At 48.7% G+C, this 24457-nt stretch overlaps 1 pseudogene; it reads left to right on the top strand.

Annotated features, from left to right (window-relative positions):
- Positions 1-1197: 1197 nt before the first annotated feature.
- LOC110332243 lies at positions 1198-2652 on the top strand (annotated as a pseudogene).
- The last annotated feature ends 21805 nt before the right edge of the window (positions 2653-24457 follow it).

Here is a 24457-nt window from a genome sequence, read left to right as displayed (position 1 = left end):
AAAAGAAAGAAAGAAAAGAAAAGAAAAGAAAGCATTTAACTGGGGCTTGCTTCCAGTTTCAGAAGGTTAGTCTATGTTCATCATGGTGGGAAGCAGGGCAGCATGAGGCAGGCATGCATTAGAGCAGTAGCTGAGAGTTTACATCTGGAGGCAGAGAGAGAGAGACAGACAGACAGAACAGAGAGAGACAGAGATAGAGACTGAGCTTTTTGAGACTGCAAAGTCCACCCCCAGTGACACACCTCCTCCAACAAGGCCACACCTCCTAATCCTTCCCAAACAGTTCCACTAACTGTGGATCAAGCATTCAAACCTACGAGCTTGTGGGGGCCGTTCTCATTCAAACCATCATCACAGGGAGGAAAGTATTTATCTTAACTTTGAAGACACACTTCATCACTGAGGGAAGTCAGCGCAGGAACCCGGAGGCAGGAACTGAAGCAGAGGCCCTAGAAGGCTGCTGCTTACTGACTAGTGCGCTCCCCATGGCCCGGTCAGCCTGCTTCTTCACCTGCTAAGGGATTCTACATCAGCCATTAATTAAAAGAAAATGTTCTACACGCTTGCCTACAGGCCAGTCTTATGAAGGCATTTTTCTCAAATAAGATCCCCTCTTCCCAGATATCCTCAGGATTGGGTCAAGTTGACAGAAATCAACCAGGACACCTAGCATGCAGAAAGCCCAGGGATTGATGGCCAGCATTGCATGAAGTGGGCTGTGGTGCACATCTGTAATCCCAGCCATCAGGAAGTGCAAGCAGGAAGCTCACAAGTTCCAAGTGCTCCTGGAGAGAGCAAGCTTGAGACCAGGCTGGGCTCAATAAGATGCTGCTCTCAACACAAAATAATTATTTTTTAAAAAGTTTGGGGGGGGTTATTACACATAGGAAAATAAAATGTATGACTATGTTAGTATAAATTCTGGTAAGAGGCCAGTCTCGGTGGTACACACCTATAGCTCCAGTACTTAGAAGGCAGAGGCAAGTGGATCTCTGTGAGTTTGAGGCTAACCCGGTCTATGATGTGAGTTCCAGGACAACCAGGGCTACATAGTGAGATCCTGTCTCCAAAACCAAAACTGAAACCAAAATAAGGCTGAGAAGAAAAATAAATAAATAAATAGCATTGTCTGCCTCGGCCACTGCCCCTGCCGCTGCTGCTGCTGCAGGATCTGCCGCAGCCACCAGTCTTGCGTGTCATCGCTCCCTCCTTGGACAGTAATTTTATGAATAAGCATCAGAAGCCAGTACTAACAGGCCAGCGGTTCAAAACCCGGAAAAGGGATGAAAAAGAGAAATTTGAACCCACAGTCTTCAGGGATACACTTGTCCAGGGGCTTAATGAAGCTGGTGATGACCTTGAAGCGGTAGCCAAATTTTTGGATTTTACTGGCTCCCGATTAGATTACCATCGCTATGCAGACACATTCTTTGATATCCTGGTGGCTGGCAGCATGCTTACCCCTGGAGGAACACACATAGACGATGGTGACAAGACCAAGATGACCAACCACTGTGTGTTTTCAGCAAATGAAGATCATGAAACCATCTGAAACTATGCTCAGGTCTTCAATAAACTCATCAGAGATACAAGTATTTGGAAAAGACATTTGAAGATGAAATGAAAAAGCTTCTCCTCTTCCTTAAAGCATTTTCTGAAGCAGAGCAGACAAAGTTGGCAATGCTGTCTGGGATCCTGCTGGGCAATGGGACCCTCCCAGCTACCATCCTCACCAGTCTCTTCACGGACAGCTTAGTCAAAGAAGGCATCACAGCCTCATTCGCTGTCAAGCTTTTCAAAGCCTGGATGGCAGAGAAAGACGCCAATTCCGTTACCTCTTCACTGAGAAAAGCCAACACAGACAAGAGGCTGCTAGAACTCTTCCCAGTGAACAGACAGAGTGTGTACTTCACTGACGCGGGGCTGAAGGAGCTGTCGGACTTTCTCCGAGTCCAGCAGTCACTGGGCACCAGGAAAGAGCTGCAGAAGGAGATGTAAGAGCGACTGTCTCAGGAATGCCCCATTAAGGAGGTGGTGCTTTACGTCAAAGAGGAAATGAAAAGGAACGATCTTCCGGAAACAGCCGTGACCGGGCTGCTCTGGACCTGCATCATGAATGCGGTGGAGTGGAACAAGAAGGAGGAGCTGGTTGCGGAGCAGGCTCTGAAGCACCTAAAGCAATACGCTCCCCTGCTGGTCGTGTTCAGTTCCCAAGGCCAGTCCGAGCTCGTCCTCCTGCAGAAGGTTCAGGAATACTGACTGCTACGACAACATCCACTTCATGAAGGCCTTCCAGAAGATCGTGGTGCTCTTTTTTTTTTTTTTTTTGGTTTTTCAAGACAGGGTTTCTCTGTATAGCCCTGGCTGTCCTGGAACTCACTTTGTAGACCAGGCTGGCCTCGAACTCAGAAATCCACCTGCCTCTGCCTCCCGAGTGCTGGGATTAAAGGCATGCGCCACCACGCCCATAAAGCCGGACGTTCTGAGAGAAGAGGCGATGCTGAAGTGGTATAAAGAAGCACATGCTGCCGAAGGCAAGAGCGTCTTTCTTGACCAGATGAAGAAATTTGTAGAGTGGTTACAAAATGCAGAAGAAGAATCCGAATCAGAAGGTGAAGAAAGCTAAATGTCTCCAGCACACTGCCTAAAAAATAAAAAAAATTAAAATGCCACACTTTTCGGTTGGGAATGCTGAAGCGTTTGGGGAGGGAAACTTGGCTTCTGTTGGCACCAAGGAAATAAATGATAGGCGAGGCCTCCCCCGCTCCCCGGGGAAGGCGTTTTCATCTCTGTTTTGTTTCAATGGAGCCCTGAGACGGCGGCTACTACACTTGGGACTCTACCTCTCACTGTACGCTAACTAAAGCCATTCAACAAGGGGTCAGGTAGGAACCCGAAGCTCAATACTCAGCAGACCCCCTTTTTTAGCTGTATTTTCAGGTACTGTGTGAACGCCCCACTGGTGTCTGTATTACAGGGCCACTTCAATAGTTGTGTTTCTTCCGCTTGTGTATGTGATTGACAAACCAGTTTTTTTTTTTTTAAATAAACGGCTTTTTAAAAATAAATAAATAAAAAATAAGGGAATGTGTTTGTGGTCTTTAGAGATCAAACAGGAGCATGGCCCTGTCTGGGGTGTGTGTGTGTAGCATAACCGGGCTCATTGATGAATGTGTATATGGATTAGATGGACCCCAAAGTTTTGGCACAAAGCAGAGGTGTCTCTGAAACCACTCCTTCCTCTTCTGTTGGTGTTATGCTCTAAGAACAGAGCCTCATGGGAAAATCATGTGCTCCTTAGTGACCTAAAAAAAAAAAAATCACAGCTGTCTGTTCTGAGCTTCACCAGGAAGAACAAGGATAGCTTTGACCTAGTCCTGACCTGACTTGGTAACTCAACTGTTCCTCGTGCCGTAAAGCGCTGTATCGAGAGAGCTTTGCCCACTTGGGAGCCAACCATATCTGAGTTCAAATCCTATTTCATCAAACTCTTGTCTTCTTTGAACTGCAATTCCTTCAGCTTAAAAATGGGAATGAATGAAGTGGCTGGAGAGATTGCTCAGTGGTTAGAGCACTTGCTGCTTTTTTTTTTTTTTTTTTTTTTTTGGCAGCTGGCCTGAGTTTGGTTTCCAGCACCCACATCAGGCGGCTCACAACTACTTAGAGCCCCAGTTCCAGAGCACCCAGCACCCAACCCCAGAAAGCCAGAAGATTTTCTGACATCTGCATGTACCTGGAACACATACAGACACACAGGCACACATATAGAGACAGACAGACAGACAGACAGACACGCACACACACACACACACACACACACAAATAAAAATTACCCAAACAATGAGAATGAAAATATTTGGTTCCTGGAGTTATTACAAGATAACATGTATGCAATGCCTGGCCTGGAGTCCGTGTTTGGAGAATACTTGCGCTCTCTGGGTAGCTTCAGATCAAGGACCAGGCAGTACTTCTCAGTAAAGCACAAGACTGTCCCCTGAAGGAGTGTTGAGTAACGAAGGAGCCACCTGGAGTACCTGATAAACGCTTTAGCCTCTAGAATCCCAGTTGCTTCATCTTTAACACGAAGGAAGTTGGGAAGAATGACCAGATGACCCCCGAGGTCCTGGATACCTTCTTATGACGTGTGGAAGGACCTGGAGGCCCTGAAGGCTGAAGGTCACCTCTTTTTTTTTTTAAAAAAGATTTATTTATTTATTATATGTAAGTACACTGTAGCTGTCTTCAGACACTCCAGAAGAGGGCGTCAGATCTTGTTACAGATGGTTATGAGCCACCATGTGGTTGCTGGGATTTGAACTCCAGACCTTCGGAAGAGCAGTCGGGTGCTCTTACCCACTGAGCCATCTCACCAGCCCTGAAGGTCACCTCTTAGCTTCAGCTTCCCAATGCCAAGCCTTCTTGTCCTCCAGAGCCTCAGACCTGGAGGATTTCTAGCATTCCTGAAACCATGGGTTTTGATAGCTAACGAAATCTAGCCAGGTCTAGCTGCTCTGATCATTCACTTAGGGTGAGTGGCCTGAGTGAGAGCTTCCTCAGCTGAGGAGGAGGACACCACCTCAGCTTTGCAAGGTTGCTGGGGGAACTGAATAGAACCACCTGAGGTGCTCACACCATACAGTAGCTACTTAATAAAGGATTATTGGCCTTTGAGAAACGCTGAGACGGTGCTTGCTTAGAAGGGCATATAACTAACAAGGACTGTTGACACTTTCCTGGTTACTAACTAACTAATGAGACATGGAGGTGGGGCTGAGCGGATGGTTCGGTGGTTAAGAGCCCTTGCTGAATCCCGCTTCTGTCCCAAGGGCTCACAGGGTAGCTCACAACCACTTGTCACTCTTTTGGTCTCCTGGGGCACAACATAAAGGTGGTGCACATGCATACACTGAGGAAGACACACATATGCATAGCTAAATGAATGAACAGATAGATATCTATCATAAAGACCGCAGTGGGATGGAACTCTTCTCTTTCTTCTGGAAACTTCTCTGACAGCTTCCTCACCTCCTAGCCTTGACCCAACTTCCTCTGGTCGAACTGGGGAATTCAAGGTGTGGGGACTGTCTAAATGGCTCCTGTTCATAAAGAAGTTGAAGATATCAAAAGAGATGATGATCTCTAAGGTCCACAGTTTTGCCTCCCACACCACAGTCACTGGAAACCCCTGCTATGTGACAGTCTCTTTCAGACACTAACTTACTTGAGCTCCTGTTTTTTGTCTTCTTCATGTTTGTTTGTTTTTTGAGACAGGGTTTCTCTGAGTAGTACTGGCTGTCTTGGAACTCACTCTGTAGACCAGGCTGGCCTCGAACTCAGAAATCCACCTGCCTCTGCCTCCCGAGTGCTAGGATTAAAGGCATGCACCTCCACCGCCCGGCTTGTTTTTGTCTTCTTGATGGCCCTGGAAAGGGCACTACAGATAAAGCTTTGTCACAGGGTTTCACAAAAAGGAACTGGAAGGCCTATGGAAAGTGTGGGGTTTCCCCTTCTAGTCCCCAGTCAACCATGACCTCATCAGAGAAGGCAAGATAGCTGGGGCTCCATCCCCAGCAGCAGGAGCTGGTGGCGTAGCTTCTCTGATAGACAGTACCCTCGCAAACCATGAGTGAATCCAAAGCATTCATCCTTAAATTGCCTGTGTTAGGTATTTGCTCACAGCAAGGAGAAAGGCCATTACTGTAGTTACCTGTGGTAAGCGGCTCAGTCCTTACTTTCTCCACACAACTACTCAAGGATGCTTACCACGAGCAAGTGACAGTCAGGATGTCTGCCGTGACCTAACCTCGGCCTTCCCAAGCCAGCATTTCTGCAATAGCTTGTCCTGTGGATCAGCTATGTTCTGTTGCTCTGTGATAGCAGGGGGCAGGGTGTGTGTGTGAAAGAGGAGGGTGGGGGGATTCTGTGAGTGTGGATGCCAGGAGGTGGGGCCAGTGGGACCATCCTTCATCTTGGGGGTTGGATGACATGAAGGACACCAGGATGCTACTGGAGTCCCAGGGTTTTAGGGAGCTCTACCAGGAGGTCCTGCCAGCCATCCTGAAAAAGCTTCAAGTTCATGGTCAGGCTCCCAGATCCTGGCTTCTTCACCAGCTCTATACTTTGCCACCTCAAAAATCTCCACCTGGGAATCCAAGAGGAATTTCAAACTAACAGGTACAACCCCAAACTTCTGTACTCTCCTCTCCCCCATACCTTCCCCAGGACTCTGTCCTGTCTCGGGAAGTGGCAGGTCCAGCCTCCCAGTTACTTAGATTACACTCACACAGACACTCTTATTATTACCATTATCTTACCTTCTCTTCTTTCTTTCCTTCTTTCTTTTTACTTTCTTCTCTCCCTCCTTCCCTCCCTCCATCCTTCTCTCTCTTCCTCACTCCTCCCCCTTTCCTTTCTTCTCTTCCTCTTTTTAAAAACAACAAACAAACAAACAAAAACCAGGTCTCAGCCTGTAGCCCAGGATAGCCTAAGTTTGCCACCCTCAACCTTCACTTCCCAGGTCCTGGGATTTCTGTGTTACCATAACCGTCTCCTTCTTGGTCCTTCTTTTCTTGGATTCATTTGCCACATCCAACACATCAGCAAATTCAGCTACCTTAACTCTGAAAATATATCCCAGTTGCTTCTCATCAGCTCTGTGGTCACACCCCATCTATCTACACACCCTGGCTTTCTTCTTTGGTCACTGAACATGCATCGCCTCCTCACGAGGATGCTCTTGCTTCTTTTCAGGGCCTGTGTCCACACAGCTGGGTCCTGGCACCACTGCTCTAAAGCTGACATGGCCCCTGCTGCCTCAGCCTGTAGGCCCACCTGTCCGTCTGTCTGTCTTTTAAATTTTTTCTTAGTTTTATTTTTATATGTATGGGTGTTTTACTTACATGTATGTCTGTGCACATGCATGCCTGGTGCCCATGGAGGTCAGAAGCAGGTATCAAATTCCCTGGAACTGGAGTTACAGATGATTATAAACCACCATGTGGTCCTAGCCGGGTTCTCTGTAAGAACAGCAAGTGCTCTTAAGCACTTAGCCACCGCTCTGCCCTCCCAGCAGCAATTTTTAAAACCAAAGGTTCAAACACAAGAGAATCCAAAGATACATCCATGGGATGCTTACTGCTGAAGCGACAGGGAAATACTGAGTCTCTTCCTAATGAGACCATTGTTTCCACAGGGCAGAGCACAGTTGTATGCAGCCATAACATACAGTAACCACTACTCTGAGTTGAGGTTCCTTCAGACATGTGTGGTGCAAAGCATGCATATTGTGTGTGTGTGTGTGACCCAATCCATAGTGTCAGAAGCTGGGCCAGATGACATCCCATAATGTAAATCCACTGTGATGCGTTCATTCTGATGTAGGTGGACTTTGGGTTTCCACCAAGTTCTGCCAATTAAGAATACAGCTGTAGTGGGGCAGTGGTGGTGCATGCCTTTAATGCTAGCACTCGGGAGCAGAGTCTGGCAAATCTCTGAGTTCGAGGCCAGCCTGGTCTACAGAGTGAGTCAGGAAAGCCTGAGCTACACAGAGAAACTTTGTCTCCAAAAACCATAACCAAAGCAGGCAAGCAAACAAATAATCACAGCTATAGTGAACATTCTTCAAAGTGTCTGAGCAACACATGTGCTCACTTATGTGGGTTTGTGTGTGTGTGTGTGTGTGTGTGTGTGTGTGTGTGTGTGTGTGTGTGTGAGTTGAGACATGGTCTCACCATGTAGCACTGGCTGGCCTGGAACTTGCTATGTAAACCAGGTTGATCTGAACTCACAGGAATCCATTTGCCTCAGCCTCCTGAGGGAGGGCTAGGACTAGATGCATCTAGCTGCTCACTGACACTGGTTATGACCTAGGATTGTAGACTCATGGGCAAGGCATATGCCCAACTGCCTTTTCCACAATAGGCATGGCAATTTTCATTCCTACCAGCAGTGTGAGATCTGGTTGTTCACTGTGCCCACTGATGCTCGGCAGGATCTGCTAATCCTCACGGTGATGCTGGTGATACTGCTGGTAATGGTGATGCTGCTGGTGATGCTGGTGATGTTGGTTATGTTGGTGACAGTGGTGGTGATGATGATGATGGTGGTGGTGATGATGGCAACAACAGTGGTTTTGCTCAGCTCTTCTTAAAAGGGATTCCTCTTTTGACCACATGTTCCACCCCAAGGGAAGCCTGCTCCACTTGGCCCTGTTCTGTTGAAGGCAGAGCCTGAAGAGCCAATTCTCTGTTGCTGGCCTCTTGCACTGTGGTCTCTACCTAAAGATGTCTCCACACTGCTGTGCATGAGAGCTCCCTTCCACTCAGAGCACGGCACTTCAGATGACAGCTCCAAAGAGCTTGGGCCACCCGGGCAGGGGGGAGGGAAAGGGCTGGAAAGGAGCTCTGCCCCTTTGACCACATGTCATTTATAAATTCATCTGAGGACCCTTCTAAGCTTGTCAGACTCAAAGTGCAGGGCAGACATAAAATAACTATAAGAGGTGAGCATTGTGTCACATGCCTGTCATTCTACTCCTTAGCAGGTAGAGGCAGGAGGACCAGAAACTTGATGTCAACCTCTGGTACATAGAGTTCGAGGCCAGCCTGAGATACTATCGAAAAGAAGACAACAAACCTCTGTGGAGTCCTTGGGAGAAGACACAGGGGGGGCACCTGGGGTTTGGCGAATGTCTTAGTTATGTCACCAAAGCATAAGCCACCAAAGGAAGCCAGAGGACAGACTGGACCTTCATCAACACAATGCTCTGAAGGACAAAGGAGAATGACAGGGGCTTTGTTTGTGGCCCCCACTTTCCCCACAGGCTCTGTGGGCCCTACCAGTTCACCGTCTGAGCTGGGACCTGTCTCTAGAATATACAGACACCATCAGAAGCAGGAAAAGGCAGGCAAGATTTAAGGGGGCTTGTGGTCCCCATCACACCTTGATTTCAGACTTCTGGTCTGCAGAACCCCCACAAGGTTTGTGTCTGTGTTTGTTTTGTTCCCCCCCACCAACAGTTTTTCATTCTTTGTCACATTAACCTGAGGAAAAGATGACAAGGGATTTAGAGTCAGGCTAACAAAGCTTAGAGAGCTCCCCCACCCCTTCCTTCCGAGGCTTCTCCCTCAACTCTCCCCACATCTCCCCAAAGCTTCCTGCCTCCTCAGCCCCCAACCACCTCCATTTAGTTTCTCCCAGCTCTTCCCTCCCTGCTCTTCCATCTTGACACCTTACATCCCACACCCCATGAAGCCACAGGACAGGGCTCTACATCTCTATTCACTCTCCCTTCATTCGTAGTTGACCCTTGAGTCAAGCGGGCTGTCCACGGTACAGGTCACTGTGGGCCATGACCTGGCATGTACCCTGCTAGGGCCCTCCTCCTGTTCCCAGGCACATGCGTGGTACAGAGACATACATGTGAGCAAAAACTCATATACACAAAATAAAATAAATCAAGTTATTTCATTTAAAAATTTCAACATTATCAACCAATTGTGAAAAACACTGCAGATGATCTATGCCCTGTGGTATCAGATATTCAGTCAAGATGAATTTGTTTTAAGTTACTTACTATTTATTTATGTGTGTGTGTGTGTGTGTGTTATATGTGAATGAGAACACACCACAGCCCCATAAGGTAGTCAGATGAAAACATATAGAAGTTGGTTCTCTCCTTCAGTCTTATGGATCCCAGAGAGGGAACTCAGGTTATCAGCCTTGACAGCAAGACCTTAACCAACTGACCCAGACCAGCAGAGTGAGTTCAAGGCCAGCCTGATCTATATAGGGAATTCCAGGACAGCCAGGACTATGGAGAAGAAGCCTGTTGTAGGCAAACCAAACCAAACCAAATATCTTCCTAATAAACTCCAATTCTGGGCTGGCCATTAAGCTGTTTATGGTTGATTATCAGTAAAGGTTTGATTTTAATACCCATTTTATCCAACCCCGAACCCAGAGCTGTGTAAAATTTTCTCAGATCCAAAGAGGGCATGCGCAGGAAAAGTTAAAGTCCTTCTATGTAGCAGGAATGAATTGTCAGTCCCCACGCTGAATGACTCTGGCAGTTGTAGCATTAATGGAAGTTATATTCAGAAGGGTGCATGTTGTAATCCCAAGGATACGTGAAGCATGCGGCAGGGGCGTTACCAGGGAAGAGTCCAGAGAGTGTTCCCCCTGTGGGTAAGGACTGCAGACAGATGGCAGAGATCTGTTCTCAGCGTCACTCGTAGTGAGACATTGCTCACATGAGCGTATTCACCTCAAACACTCATCCCACTGTCCACGTCTGAGTTTGGGGAGGGGAGGCGTGTGTATTGCCTCATAATAAAACTTCCAACAGTAGAAACAGAACGAGCAGAATCAGGGTGTGATGCTGTGGTCAGGGGTGGGGTGGAAATGAGTCTCAGTCAGGCAGCCCAGCCCAGGGTTCCTCCCAGCTGACACTGTCCTGACAGAAGGACTGAGTCTTTAAAGTGGAAGGACTCTGGGATGCAAATGTGGAAAAGACAAAAAAAAAAAAAAAAAAAAAGCAAGTCACTTCTTCCTCTCTCTGTGCTTCCTCCTCTCCCTCCCTTTCCTCTTTCCTGTGTTGTCCTTTCTTCTATTTGCACTTCAAGGACCCACTATTTTTCTCCTCTTGTGTGGGCCCTGCACGTGCTAAGAACTTAGTCTACCACTGAGCCACAAGGCAGCCCTTGGTTTTCTGAGATGTGTAGTCTTGATATGTAGTCCAGGCTAGCCTCAAATTCACTACCCTCCTCCCTCTGCCTCCTGAGAGCTAGGAGTCCAGGTGTGTGCCCTCACTCTGGCAAGATCCACAGCTGCCAAGTCCTAGGTACAGTAAGGTAAATGGCTCTCAGCCTGTGGCCTCAAGTCCTCAGAGTCTGTCAGGGATACGGACCTGCAAAACAACAAGCTCAATCTACAGCTTAAGAGTCCCTGAAAGACTCTTGGGAGCCAGGCAAGGAAAGCTGCCAGGGAGGACTTCCCAATGGGGAGGACTTCCCAATGGGGAGGACTTCCAAATGGGGAGGACTTCTTAAGGGAGAGGACTTCTTAAAGGGGCAATGCAGCCTCAGATCAGTATGTGGGTACTTGTCAGGAAGATTGCAGAGGCTGGGTGATCCTGGCAGAGGGAGCAGCTAGCTACTGGCCCCTTCCGTTTCCAGCTGTGTGGACAAACTTCAGAGGTGAGAATGAACAGTCAGAGAGCCAGGAGTGAGAGAACGTGAGAGGCAGAGGCAGGAGGACCTCAAGTTTGAAGACCAGCCTGGGCTAAAGAGCAGGTCCTGGCCCAGCCTAAGTAAACTTGGAGAGAAGAGAAGAGAAGAAAAACAGGGAGGCAGCTCAAGGGTGAGGGTGTGAGGGTGAGGACAGACTCTTAGTTCTGCTGGAAGAGGCGACCGTGTTCTTAACTGCTGTCTAGACAAACCCGGAACAGCCCTGGGAGCAGGGGGTTAGATGAGGCTGTCGTTGCTGGGATTAAAGGCACGTGCCATCACTCCTGCTTGGGTAGTCTCTTAACTAGCCTTTGTTAGAACTTTATGGGGAGCTAGAGAGATGGCTCCGTGGTTAAAAGCTTTCACTGCTCTGGCAGAAGACCCCAGACCCAGCATCTGCATCAAGTGGTTCACAATTGCCTATAAACCCACCGTGAGGGGCCGCACCCGCTCACTTTTAAATACACATTTAAATATGTTTTGAAAGAACCTCACGGGGCTGAGGGTGAAACTCATTTGATAAAGTATCTATTTAGAATGCATGCAGCCCTGGGTTCAATCCTCAGCCATGGGCACCCAACAATATATAAACTGGGTGTGGTGATGCCTGTCTGTAACCCCAGAAGCTCAAAGGCTCAGAAGTTCATTCTCATCCTCTGTTACATAGGCCAAAGCCAGCTTGAGGCAGGGTCTTATGTAGCTCCCATCGGGCACAGTTGGTGGCTCCAATGGGGCAGAACTATGCACTGCCAGGAATGCTTCCTTTATCTTTTTTTTTTTTTTTTTTCGTTCTTCTGAGAAACATTCCTGTTCTTCCCCATCATCCCAGCCAAGGATCCTCAGGCTGCAGACTGAATTGCTGTCTCCCAGATGAGGTCATCACAGTGGTACTGATGGCCACAGCATCTTGCGGGACCACCCAGGGCTCATGCACACATGGCCAGCAGAGCTTCTCCTGGTATCTTCCCCTGAGCACCGCCTTCTCTCCTGCTGGCTGCCGGGCAGAAGGAGCAGCCAGGAAAAGCACAAGACAGTCTGGTGACTGAGAACGAACCCGCTTTCCGTCTGGACTCTGTCCCTGAGCCTGGGGCAGCAGACCTCGGATTCCTATGCATTCTGCTCCTGCTTTTCCTCATAGCTCAGAGATAAATAATTTCATCCCCTTGCATGACAATTCCTGAGCGGTTTCCGGCTGCTATGCTGGTTTCAGCTAACATTTGGAGTGGAGTTGGATTGCATCCCCCAAAAGATACACAAACGTCAACCCCAAGTGTGACTACATTTAGAACTAACATCTTAATACTATCAAGTTAAGACAAGATGATACTAGACCATATTCTCTTACCTTATAAGAGAATATGGGGACACACACACACACACACACACACGTTAGACAATGCAGAAATATGGCCACATAAAGAGAGAGGCCAATAAAGATAAAGGCAGATTAGAGGGATGTATAAGGCCAAGGACCACCACTAATTAACTTCCCTGGGAAGCCAGGCACAGGCGAGGAGGCCACTCCTGGGAGAATCAGGATAGCAGCTGCTCCTGCAGACTCAGGGCAATGGACTCCCGGCCTCTGGAACTGAGTTTAAACTGTTTCCAAGTTTATACTATTCTGTCTGAGCTTGTTTGCTATGGCAGCTTTGAGAAGCAAACATGGTCATTTGAGAGAGTGGATTGAAGGACGGGTGTTGATAGATTGTGTCCAGGGATAGTGGATTGAAGGCCAGGGATATAGCTCAGTTGGTAGAGCGTCTGCCACACACACACAAAGCTCAGGGTTTGAGCCTCAGCCCTGCACAAACTGGGGTGGTGGCACATGCCTGTAACCCCAGCCGTCAGGAAGTTCAAGGTCATCTATAGCTACGTAGAGAGTTCAGGGCTCTCTGAACAGGGCTCTCCTCTCTGATACAGGAGACCCTTTCTCAAAAAGTAAATTGATAAAGTTAAGTTTTAAAAACAAAAAAAGGAGTGGATGATTACGGGCTCTGAAAAATACCTTCCATCTGGGTGGAACAGGGCAGGCAGCCTCGCCTCTGCCTGGATTTCCACAGACCGGCAGGAGATATCAGGACACGGCTCAGGCCCAAGCAGGGAGCTGATCTTCAGGCACTGACGGCTGTCCTGAGGACAGTGCCTTTGGTCCATCTGTTCCTTGACGAGCACTGGGGACATTAGAATGAGGGCGAACAAGCTTCCCAGTTCTAGACAGTGGGATATCTCTGGGATGTTTCTAACCACTGCCAGGACAATGCCCCCATACTTCTTTTCTCCCAAGAATCCCATCTGACATCTGACATCACCTGGCCCCCGTCTGACATTCCTCTGAAGTCTCCCTGCCAACCCTCTTCTCCTCACATGATCCAAACACTGTGAAGCACTGCACATGCCCAGAAGTGCAGGCTGCAGTCCAGCCCTGTAACCTTTGAACAAGTGGAGCCCCCTTTTCAATAGCCTGCCCACCTTCTGTTTTTGTTTCTTTGTTCAGTGTTGTGCTTTGAATGGGAAGGGTCCCCACCCTCATCCTACCCCCAGACTCATGAAGAACATTGATGACATTTCGGGAAGGCTGGTGAACTTTTACAAGGTAGAGACCTCTGCTGGAGGGAGTAGGGTCACTCAGGGTGGCCCCACTTCCTGTTCACTCTCTGCCTCCCAACTAGAGATGCAGTGTGACCAACTGTTTCTACCTTCTTTTTTTGTTGTTTTTTGGTTTTGTTGTTTTTTGTTTTTCGAGACAGGGTTTCTCTGTATATCCCTGGCTGTCCTGGAGCTCACTCTGTAGACCAGGCTGGCCTCGAACTCAGAAATCCGCCTGCCTCTGCCTCCCAAGTGCTGGGATTAAAGGCGTGCGCCACCACTGCCCGGCCTGTTTCTAGCTTCTATTGTCATGTCTTCCTGCCACAACAACAGACTGCAAGCCTCGGACTGTAAGCCAAACAAACTCCTCCCTCCCTTAGGCTGCGTCTCCTCAGGTATTTGGTCACAGCAATAAGAAAAGTAAGCAATACAGCTGGCTTGGAGACAGTGGCTCAAAACAAGCTTCCCAATTTGAAATGTAACCCAGACTGGCCTGGATCTCTTGATTCTGCTCCTCCTCCCTCCTGAATGCTGGGACCATGGGCATGCACCACCCTGCAGGCTGGTCCTCCTCCCTCCTGAATGCTGGGACCATGGGTATGCACCACCCTGCAGGCTGGTCCTCCTCCCTCCTGAATGCTGGGACCATGGGCATGCACCACCCTGCAGGCTGGTCCTCCTCCCTCCTAAATGCTGCTGGGACCATAGGCACGTACCACCATGCAGGCTGGTTCCCCTTTGTCACTTGGCTAGCTTCTACTCACCTGAGGGTTCATCAGAGATGCTTCCCCCCCACCCCCTGGGAGCTTCCTGCCATGTCCATCATCTCGGTGCACTTGATGCATGGTGATAAACTCACCACTACCATACACCTCATACTCACAGACACAGAATGTGTCTGTCCCCTAGCCTACTGGGAGGTTGGGTGTGAGTAGAATACTGGTCTCCAGTTCTTTTTTTTCTTCTCTCATACAATACATCCAGACCAAAGCCTCTCCTCCCTTCCCTTCTCCCAATCCTTTCTGCCCCCTCCCCATTTCCCATTTCTGTATTCCCAGAATCGGGTAGTTGGTCCATGGTACTGAATGAATGAGAACATGCGTGCATGGACGAATGAGTCAGTAATCTCATCCTCATGGCTAAGGGGAGTCATGCAGGTCTGTGCTGGGTGTCGGGACCTCAGGCGCCCAGGGCAGTGCCAGCATCAGAAGGGCCCACAACTCCCTTGCTCTCTCACTGCTTTGCTGTGTCTGAAGATCCAGGACCACAGTCTGGGCAGTCATTGGCTTGTGTGTAGGGCTGACATGAGCCCAGGGAGTGGGGGAGTGGATGCAACCCAGCAGCCCAGAACTGTGGAAACAGATTGAGGGAGTTGTATGTCCAGACAAGCCCATCAGAGGACCACAGCTGCTCTGCCCTTCCTAGGCACGAGGTTAAGTAGGAATGAAGAGATGGCAAGCAAGGAAGGCAGAAGGCTCAGGCCTGGGAAAGGAGGCCTTCTGAACTCACATGTGAGATCCGGGCAGGAAGGATCAGGGTTAGTCCCAGAGGTCATATGAGTGAAGGCTATTCCTTCATTGTGACCTGACAACATTAGTTAGTCCTCTAGGGCTAAGTAAGAAACATCCTCCCCCCTCACCTCCCCAGGCAGCTACTTCCTCTCCACCCCCCTCACCATCTCAGGACAGCTCTGAACGTGACAATTGGAGCCCACATACAGGTCAGCACAGCTTCGCCATTTCCAAATGTGCTTGAAAACTTTTTTAGAATTCCTCCTCTTCGCCTGGAGAGATGGCTCAGAGGTTAAGAATGTTTTCTGTTTTTACAAAAGACCCTGGTTTCACTCCCAGCATGCACATGGCAGCTCGCAATCAGCCAGATCCAGGGGACCTGAAACCCTCCTCTGGCATCTGTGGGCTTCTGAATACATAAACACACACACACACACACACACACACACACACACACACACACACACACACTTAAAAGAGAAGATTCCTTGTTTGATTTTCCCTTTTCTTCTTTTAAACAGGGTTTTGCTGTGCAGCTCAGGCTAGCCTTGAACTCCTGATCATCTCACTCCAGAGTTCTGGGATTAGAGGCATGCATAACCACACTAGGCCTTAATGTATATATTGTTTCTGGGCATTTTAGTGGTTTCTCTAGTGGTTTCCTGGTTTCAAGGTCTACTTGGAGTTAATATTGCATCATTTCACGTGCTAGTCTCTGCTGTTTACCACAGGCCCCATTTGCCACCCTCCCATCCTTTTAGCTGCCACTGTTGCCTGTGTTAAACTCCACTGGGCTGAGTTATGCTGCACTCTTCAAAACAGTAACATCCACTTGGAGAGGGTTTTTTTTTTTTTTTTTTTGTTTTTTTGTTTTTTTTGGTTTTTTTCGAGACAGGGTTTCTCTGTATAGCTCTGGCTGTCCTGGAACTCACTTTGTAGACCAGGCTGGCCTCGAACTCAGAAATCCGCCTGTCTCTGCCTCCAGAGTGCTGGGATTAAAGGCGTGTGCCACCACTGCCTAGCCACTTAAACACTTTTTTAAAAAAAAATCACAATTTATTTATTTCTGCACACACATACATGGCATGACCCACATGTGGAGGCTGGGGGCGGGGCAAGTTGGGGGGTTGGTTCTCTTCTTTTACTCTAAGAGGTCCTGGGGATCGAACTCACGTCTCCAGGCTTGGCAGCAAACATCCACTAAGCCATCTTGCTACCCTTCATCTTCAATCTGTGTACCCTGTGTGGGTCTAGTACTCTCAGGGGCCAGAAGAGGGCATTGGGTCCCCTAGAACTGGAGCTACAAATGGTTGTGAGAACCACGTGGGTTCTGGAAATCAAAGCTGGGTCCTCTAAAAGAGCAGTCAGTGCTCTTAACCATGAAGCCATCTCTCCAGTCCTTAGATATCTTGATTCGTGAGAGATATTTCCATTCACAGAAATGAGTGGTAGTGGGCAGCTTTGATATTCACACTACAAAGGCAGGGGGGCAGGCAGACCTCTGTGAGTTCAAGGGAAACCTGCTCTACATAGAGAATTCTTTCCCAGCCAGGATTAAAGGCAAGCACTACCGTATCTAGTCCTGATTGTTTATGTATTTGACTTTGTTTTTTTTTTTTGTTTTTTTTTTTTTTGAGACAGGGTCTCTTTATGTGGCTCTGGCTGTCTTGGAACTTGCTATATAGACCAGGCTGGCCTCGAACCCCCAGAGCTCTGCCTGCCTCCCTTCCGAGTTCTAAAGGAGTGTGCCACCATGCTCAGTCCTTGATAGTTGACTTTTAATGCTCCCAGAGCAGCTTAGCAATATCCCCCATAGTTCTCTGGTTCAAAGTACCTAGTGGATTTTGACTTCCTAAGCTGAAACATTGCAGAATATTTTGTAGTTTTGTAGTTTTGTAGTTTTGAATTTCCACTTGGCTATACTTCACACACACACACACACACACATACACACACACACACACACACACACACACACACACAGGGAGAGGGAGGTGTGGCCTTGTTGGAGGAGGTGTGGCCTTGTTGAGGAAGTGTGTCACTTTGAGGGTGGGCATTGAGACCCTCTCCTCCTAGCTGTCTGGAAGCCAGTCTTCTGTTTGCCTTTGGAACAAGATATAGAATTCTCAGCTCATACACCATGCCTGCCTGTGTGATTGCCATGCTCCCACCTTGATGATAATGGACTGAACCTCCAAACCTGTAAGCCAGCTCCAATGAAATGTTTGCCTTTATAAGAGTTGCTATGATCATGGTGTCTCTTCATAGCTATGGAAAACCTAGCTAAGACAATAGGTGACTTCAAAAAAATCATAGTGAAGTTAAAGTGAGATACAGGGCACTAAGCTCAAAGGACAGTGGATGACAGAGCAAGCACTCGTTTGACTGGACCCACCTCCTCTGAGCTGGGGTAGGGGACTTGGGGGATGTGAGGAGTCACAGAGGAAGGCAAGAGGAGGGTCCTGCTGGAGAGACTGGCTTCTGGGATGTCGGCCTTTGAAGCAGGTTTCTTGGGCTACTTCTAGTTGAGTAATGTAGTCAGGTCCATGTCTTGTGGATAGAGAACTCGGACTGTTTCCTGAGATCTGGCAGCAGAGCTAGAGCATCAGGCTAGCCCTCCAGTTTTGTTTCCTCCATTGGGGCTATCCTCATCCGTTTGAAGTGCCCATTTCCCTGTCAGGCAAAGCTGGGAAATGGACACATGGCTAGAGGGACCCTCAGCACCAGGGGAAACCCGAGCAGTTTGAGTTAGGCAGTGACTGGGCAAGAGTTTTGTGGAGTTTTCTCCAGTGACAGGGAACTGTTTCTAGAACCAGAACACAGAGAGAGGCGAGGGTCACGGAAAGACAGGGATGGGAGGGGTGAGTGGCTGCCACGGGGACAGGGTGGACCTGCTTCTGCTTTGGAGCTTGGTGTGGGCCAGCAGCCAACTTCACAGCTGCCAGCCGTTCTTGGGGAGCTGGCACCACATTGTGACAGAAATTGAAAGCAGGGAAGGGTGCTGGGGTGGGGTGATTCTGCCGGCCCATTCCGCCTTGCCAAGGAAATGCCAGTGTGTTCAGGTCTCACCATGCTGGGCCATCTTGACAGAGGTTCAGTTTTTCAAACTATTCTAGCTCTGCCTAAAATAGCTTTGGTCTCTCTCTCTCTCTCTCTCTCTCTCTCTCTCTCTCTCTCTCTCTCTCTTCCCCACACCCATTCAGATGTAGATTCTGTGTCTCAGTAAGCGAAGTAGGACCTGGAGGGTACCAGCTTACGCCACGTAACCTCTGGTATCCCAAGCTGTGGCCTGGCCTGGTATGAGGGACAGTGGGGACAGTTGACCAGACTCTCAGCTTTGTTTCTCTGTTCACACCTCTCAGACTGTCCTTGAAAACCACCAGAAAGTCTATCTATTATTCTTCAGCACACAGAAACCATAGCCTATTTTGTTAATACCAAGTGGCTGTCCTAGGCCTCCCAGCCACCAGGGGGCAGTGTGAGAACCAGAAGTGGCATTATTTTTAAAGACGCTAACCTGCTCTGTTTAGCATACCTCCCAGAGACTACTGAGCTTCCCAGTAGAGCCTCACGTTAGTCTATTGCATCTGTTCTCTCCCCTCCTGCTCTGACTATGTGGGGGAAGCCTACTTGCTTTCACCAGGGCCCTGTCTTGAAGTTGCCACAAAGCCACCTTGAGATCATGTCTTAGTATCATCATCAAGAGCCCCAGGGATCAAGTCACCATCTCAGCTCTCATTTGGTGCCATGTTCTCTCCTATGAGTTTCTAAATATACATTCTCCAGTCCTCCCCCTCCCCCCCCCCCAGATGTGCTGAAGTTCCTGTGGTTGTGCAGGATCCACTTGGCATAACTTCTACCCCTGACTGTAGGACCATCCATGACTCAAGTCAACATGAATGGGAACCACCAGCCAACTGAGCGACGGCGGGGCTTTTCCTCAAGTTGATCTCCTTTCTCAGTGATAGCCCTTAAGAAGAGCATAGGGACCATGGATTCAGGTCTCTTGTAGTCCAGGACTATTGGAGAGAAGTAGGGAAAAGACAAGATGTAGCAATGTGTGTTGCCCACCTTGCTGTAGAGAGCTGATCAAACATATAGTCATGGCTAGAATGTAGCTCAGTGGTAGAGCGCTTGCCTGGCCCATGTAAAGGCCTGAGTTCCATGCCCAACACTACCCAAACACACAAAGCCACTCCACTTTCTCCGTCCTGTTAGGAACTCAATCGTGGGATGAAATCTCCTTAATTGGACAGAGAGGTTAAGCAACTTTTACAAGAGTACACAGCTCAGCTGGAGCAGCTCAAGGTTGTAGGCCAGTGCTTGGGCCCTTCTGAACACAACGGTGGCTTCTGGTCTTCCTATCACCTACCTTGGAGAAAGCACAGTGTCCTGTGCAGCCAGAGACACACAAGCCTCTACAGAGAAAGCCAGCCAGAGTCTGCAAGACAAAATGTTCAGATGGGTGCCAGGGGTCGCTGGGGCTGCTGCATGATTTCGAGGCCAGATTTCTCGCTACCCGTTCAGCGTCAGTCTCAGATTGCTGTAAGCCAGGGTTATAAATAGCTGGGAATATAAATGTTGGGCAGGGAGCACAGAATCTGGCTTGTTCCTGGGCTGGGAAGCCTAGAGCAAGGGTGGGAGGTGGTAGCTAGTCTGAACAGGGCTACGGTTTGTTAGAAATATGTTTCCTTTGCCAGCAGTTAGCGATTTGGATGGTGAATTATCCCAGGATGGAAGATACCCTAAGCTACCAAGGAACCTTGGGATGCAGACTCACCTTGCTTTGGGTACTCAGGAGCTCTAGACTCCACCCCAGATGTGTGGACTGAATGTTACTGGGCATTGGACACATCCTGATGGCATCACTGAGATGGGGCTAGGCATGTGGTTCAGAAGTAGACTACTCACAGTGTGCAGGAGGCCCTGGGCTTTATCTCCTATGCAACAAAGATCACTCAAAATGTACAAAGGCAGACCCTTCCCCAGGAGTTCTCACACAGGGAAACATGATGAGGTCACATGTAACACTGTCCTTGTTACATGTTACCCCATGTGCTTTGGCAGTCAGCATCCACCGGAACATGGGCACAGTGGCCACGACTTCCCGGGGCATCTTCTGTTTCTTGTGTCAGCACAGCCCCAGTACCATCAGCACCGTTGGGGCAAGGCCACCACTGTCCCCTGACGACTGCCATGGTGTGGCGTCTTAGCTCATTTAGGGGTGTTTGTTTGTTTTGAAACAGGGTCTCTTGTAGTCCAGACTGACCCTGTGTTCAGTATGGAGATGAGACTGGCCCTGAACCTCTGTACCCCTGCCTCCACCTCCCAAGTGCTGGGACTGTAGGCATAGATAACCATGCCCGGATTATTCTTGTGCTTCCTAGTCTAAATTTTATATTCACAGCGTGAGGGAGAAAACCTTATCTCCACGTTTCAAATGGGAAATGGAGGCATGCAGAGATGAAGTTACTTCCCCAGGGCTGGAGAGATGGCTCATCCGTTAAAGCACTGATTGTTCTTCCAGAGGACCTGGGTAGAGTTCCCAACAGCCACATGTAAGGTTCACAACCATCTGTAACTCCAGTTCTAGGGGATTCAGTGTCCTCTTCTGGACTCTGCAGGCACCAGGCATGCAAACGGCACACAGATACACATGCAGGTCAAAGCACATTTATAAATACAATTTAAATAAAAAGAATTACTTGCCTAAAGTCATATAGCCAGTTAGTGGTAAACAGGAATTTGTTTGGTTGTTTTATTTTAAATTTGTGTGTGTATGTATGTGTGTTTGTGTATGTAGTGTGGTGTGTGTGTTGGGGTGTGTGTGTTTTGTGTGTGTGTGTGTGGTATGTGTGGTATGTGTGTGTTTGTGTGTAATGTATGTGTATGTGTGTAGTGTATGTGTATGTGGTGTGTGGGGGGTCTGGTGTGTGGTATGTGTGTGGTCTGGTGTGTTGTGTATGTGTGGTCTGGTGGTGTGTGTATGTGTGTGTGTGCGTGTGTGTGTACTCTGGTATGGTGTGTGTGCCTGTGGGGTGTGGGGGGCATGGTGTGTATATGCACTTGTCATGGTGCAAGTATAGAGGTCAGAGGACAGCTTTGTGGAGGTGACTCATGGACTCCAGGGATTAAATTCTCTATGACGCTGAGATGACCATACGAACTCCTCTTCTTTTTTTTTTTTTTTTCTGGGTCCCCAGTGCCAGGATTACAGGAGTGCATCACTGCACCAGGCAAAAAAAGATCCTGTGGTACTGAGGGGGTTGTTTGCCTTTGATTTCACAGTGCTTGGACCTGGACCCAGCTAAGGTGAGGAAGCCGTCTCCTGGGGAGCTACAGCCCCAGTGTTGTGTGTCTGTTTGCTTTTGAGACATGGCCTTGCTCTGTGGCTTGGCGGCCCTTACCTAATGATCCTATCTCGGCATATGAGAGCTGGGATTACTGGCGTTACTGTACTCAGCTCTAGGTGGGGATTCAAACTCTGGCCTCCCAAGTCAAAGCCTTGGCTCTTCTCAGCACACGAGCCTTTCTGAAGGAACAGGCACTGAGAGATGTGTGAGGAGTGAAGGAGGGGTGAATGAGCAGTGAGCGAATGGAGAAACTCAGAGTCTGTCTGAGGCGATGGCTAGGGTTTGTGTATGTGTATGTGGCCTACGAGATGGAGTGGGTATTCTCTGTCATGGCCCTCAGATGCGAGGTAGGAATGGTGCCCAGCTCTGGCCTCAGAACAGCTTCCCTGCACACCTTGCCGCTTGGAGCAAGCACAGCCTCTGCTTGGGATTGGCTTGCTTGGATGCACGCCTTGGGAAGACTGCGCTTCTGTTTTCTCCCCACCCACTGAGGGCCCAGGTAGAAGGAATGGGGCTGGCCCAGCTCTTCTGCAGGTTAGCCATCAGTGGCAAGGGGCCGGCTAACTACCAAAGTTTATAATCTCCGCCTGGGCAAATAGATGGCCCTACGCTAACTGTGGGTCTTAGACCATCCACTCAAAGCTTCCTAGGTCACTCCCACTGAAAGTCAGGACAGAGCATAGACAGCTTTAAAAGCAAATAGTGTCTAGTTTTCCTTCTGTTTTGAGTGGGTTGATGGGGGGAGCTGCCCCAAGTCTGCAGCATTTCTGGATTCTCCCCAGGCCTGCCAGGAATGCCCTACAACTCCCCATAATCAGATCTAAATCTGATGGAGGTAGGGCAGGGCCCGCCTCAGGCCTCCTGCCAGGATCCCCAAAGGGCGGGAAACGAGTTGGCATGGAAATTACAGTGTGCTGTTAGTCGGAGCATGAGTAAGGGGGAGATCGGTGTTGAAAGTTTCTGCTCGAAGCAACATGGGACTCTGGGAGCAAAACCCTGGGCTGGAAGCCAGGGAGACAGAGGAGTCCCTGACGTAGGGCATCTATAGCCCCGTCGCAGGTGACTGAAACCCAACTCACCCCAGATTAAGGAGAAAAGGATGTTGTGGGTCCATAGGACTAAAAAGGGCATGAAGAATGGAACGTTCCTGAAGGAGGCTCCATGCTCATCTCTGCTTCTCCCCGCATGCGGACTCTCCCCTTCCCCCGTTAGTAACGGAGAGTCTTTGTTGCTGAGGTGGGAGCTATGATTTCCCAGCATTCCCTGCATATAGGAATGTCCATTGAAATATAAGTGACAACTTTGGACCAGGGCTTCTAGAATGTTCTTTCAAGGTCTTGCTTACCCTTGCCTCTTAGCTCCTTTTTCTGTCTACAGCACGGACTTGAGGATTGGTCCTAAGACAGCCATCTGGACGCAAAGAAAATCTCATTGGGCTAAAAATGTTCCAAAGGAATTTTGCACCAAACTAAACCAGGAAATGGCACCTTCTGGAATTCTTTGCATCTGCAAAGTCACTGTGGTCATGTGGGTGCAAATGTGACTTGTGGGAGAAATCAGTCTCCACCTTCGTCACCTGGGAGTGACGAAGTGTTCTCTGTGGCAGGAAACATGTTCTCAGAGCATTGGGCTGGTTCCTTCAGATTACCAGAAAGGAAGAGGACTGACTTCCCAGCTCAAGCTGGTAGCTTCTGAGGAAGAGAAGAGCTATGATTTGGTCCAGCTTGGACCATGTGGCCCTTCCTTCATGGCACTGCCTGGCAAACAAGACCCTCTGATTGGCTTAGCATGAGTCACACGGCCTCCTGGGAGGCAGGGATGCTATGAAGAAGTTAGAAAGTGCTGTTGGCTGTGTTAAAATAAGAGTCCAGAGGGCTGTGGGGGTGACTAGGTGGAGTGAGAGCTGATTCCCATAGGTTGTCCCCTGACCTTCACCAGTGCACTGTGGCACCTGTACACATGCACACACACACACACACACACACACACACACACACACACACAGATACATTCTCATATAGACAGACACACACATACACACACACAGACAGACACACATAGACATAGACACATACACACATAGACACAGACACATAGATACATACTCTCTCTCACACACACAGATACACACTCACATAGACACACATACACACAGATACACACACACATCCACATCCACACACACACACAGACACAAGCATACATATAGACAGGTACACATAGACAGATACACATAGACAGACACACAGTCACATACACACAGCACACACACATGGACACAAACATGCAGAAACACACAGAACATAGCCATACAGATACACACACACACACACACACACACACACAAATGAAAAATGTAACTGAAAAAAACTGCCCGGACATGGATTCTCCCTATGCATAGCTTCCAGCTGTGCCACCATCAGCCTCCTTACACTGTCCTTTAGAGGGTGTAGGAAAACGTTGTTCAAGACCCTAAACAAAACCAGGGGGTTGGGGATGTAGCTCAGTTGGTAGAACATGCCTAGCACCAGCAAAACCCTGGGTTCAATCCCAGCACCACAAAACAGAACAAACCACCAAATACCAGTGTCTTCTTTGCCAGATGTGGTGTCAAATAACTGCCATCCCAGCGCTTGGACGGTGGAGGCAGGAGGATCAGGAGTTCAAGGTCTTCCTCTACTATATAGTAAGTTTGAGATCAGCCTGCCTACGGGAGACTCTGATCCAAAAATCTTAGTAAATAAACAAAAATAAGAACAAAAAAATCCCCCACAAACCGAAA

The sequence above is a fragment of the Mus pahari genome, chromosome 14, assembly GCF_900095145.1.
Source record: "Mus pahari chromosome 14, PAHARI_EIJ_v1.1, whole genome shotgun sequence".
Taxonomy (NCBI): domain Eukaryota; kingdom Metazoa; phylum Chordata; class Mammalia; order Rodentia; family Muridae; genus Mus; species Mus pahari.
The sequence above is the reverse complement of the archived record's forward strand: the minus strand, read 5'-3'. Positions and strand labels throughout refer to the sequence as shown.